Source organism: Cynara cardunculus, assembly GCF_001531365.2.
Source record: "Cynara cardunculus var. scolymus isolate 2C chromosome LG 12, CcrdV1, whole genome shotgun sequence".
Classification (NCBI taxonomy): Eukaryota; Viridiplantae; Streptophyta; class Magnoliopsida; order Asterales; family Asteraceae; genus Cynara; species Cynara cardunculus.
In genome coordinates this window covers 26,809,197-26,811,609 of record NC_037539.1, presented here as the reverse complement: position 1 = coordinate 26,811,609, position 2,413 = coordinate 26,809,197, and positions in this window count along the sequence as shown.

Genomic DNA, 2,413 nt, shown 5'->3' with positions numbered 1-2,413 from the left:
GGAGCATCTTTAACAGATTATTTAAAATAGGGATTTTAAGAATTTTTATTTCAATAGATTTCCCAAACCTTCTCTAAAATGGAGAAAATAGGAGAAATGATGAAAGTCTTCAAATTTAAAAACTCTCCAAAAATAATTACTTCTAAAAGAGAAATTATTTTTTATTCTTTCTACCAATGAATCTAGAGATATACCTTGCCCCGATCAACGCTTTCCTATTTGATCCCTTTGAATTCCATATTCGAAGTTGCGATTGCCAAAATGTATCATCAAATTTGACTACAAAGGAAGGAACTTGGCAAAAGAAGAATGTGTAGCGCGGAAACAGAAGATCAAAGAAATGGAAATGGAAATGCAAAGTGTATAGAAGATAAAATAATAATATTTTATGAAATGTATTAAACATTTTATGATATAATTAATATTATAATCTCCAAAATGGAGAAGCTGTTGGAGATGAAAATCAAATTTCTTTGGAGATGTTCGAGTTTTAATTCTCCATTTTGGAAAATATGTTGGAGATGTTCTTAATATATAGGGTATTGACGAACCAAGCTGGGTCAAGTAGCAGGTTGTTACTAAGATCGAGCTCAAAGGACTTTTCTAAAGTAGGGTGCGAGCTCGAACTCATATATTTTTTTTCCAATATTCGAGCTCGAGTCCGATGCTCATTTAATAAATTTGAGTTATACATTATATTTAAAATTCATGTTTGTAAGTTCAATTATGAGCTGAGAATCAAGATCAATATGATTCATTTACTTGCTTGATCTTAATAGCTTTTATATGTTGATTGCATAATTTATAAACATATGAAGAACTTTTACTCAAAAAAGTCTACGTTCGAATGGCTCATGGCTCCACTTGATCGGATTGAGTGAAAAAGTTTAATCGATCTTTCAAATGAGCCGAGTTGAACATTTGTGTTATGGTGCTCGAATCCTTATGTTAAACGAGTTTAATGTTAGATTTCATATCGGCTTGTGCTCGAATCCTTAAGATAAACGAACCCGAGTTCAATTAGCTCGTTAAAAGTTCAATCGTTTAGACCCCTACTCATACTTAACGCCAAACCACTGACATAGTTAGCCTCAGAAGAAAACAACAACGAATGGCAACCCGTAGAAACAAAAACCATAATTTTAAGACACAAAGACGAAAGTCACAACTTTTACCAAGCCATGGGGACGAAAATCAGTAGTTTAGCTTATTCAATATAAAATAGTAGATATACATGTAAGCACAATAAATATATAATAGAATGAAATACCCGTTAATCCTTGTGCTTTGGTTGACTATTATTTATGTTTACAAAGTTCAATAAATACATCAATGATCTTTACTTCTTATTTCACTTACCAAACAAATCCTTTTGAACATTGTTAACTAAGGGGCCGTTTACCAAACACTTACCGGGTAAGTGTTTACCTGTAAATTTTAACACTATTATTTACTTACCGGGTAATATTTTAATCCATCAAGACGACATCATATGCAACAATTTACCTCGGTAAGTGCTTACCGTGGTAAGAGTCGTCGCCCTCACTTACCGGGTAAGACTCTTGGTCGTTGTCTCGCTCTTATCAGGTAAGATTCTTGGTCCTTACCCATCTTCATCCGGTGAGGTATTATGACTTGGTAAGAGCTTACATGGGTAAGTGTTTGGTAAACGACCCCTTAGTCCTTGTCATATATATCCGGTAAAGTACTGTGACTTGGTAAGCGCTTACCCGAGTAAGCGTTTAGTAAACGACACCTAAGGAATGTTAAGTAAGGCGTGTGCCCCTCATACAAGAGCCAAATTCGTTTTACCCTTCTATTCTTCTTCAAGAACATTCACCACCACCACCATGATCATAGATGGCCATCACTACCATCTCCACCCCCACTGTCTACAACGACGAAAAAAAATAAGCAAATCAAACATAAACGAAAGTTGCACATTGCACGAATCATGTACAAAGTCATAAACCTAAACTAAATCAAAACCCTAATTTAAATCAAATCATAATCTAAATCACGAGATGCAACCATCACCAACCTAGAATAATCAAACCTATGTTCATTGGTGTGGTGTCCAACAAATGCATGAAAGCTAGAGGAATCGGAATCCTCGAAACGAATTTTGGTCTAGTTTCAACGAGACCCATAGAAAAAGCCATCACCAGAAAGAACCTCTTTGTAGACGGTTGCTTCACATTTGCTTCTAAAGACCATATTCAAAATCTTCTCTTTACATTTGTTTTGGAAACCTATATATTCATCTTTTAAACACCAGAGGAATAGAAGAGGGTCGGAGAAGGGGAGGGTTCATCGGAAATATATTTATTATTATATAAATATACAACATACTCCTCGTTTCCAAAATAAATGCCTACAATTCTATTTTAGTTTGACTTATAATAAATATCTA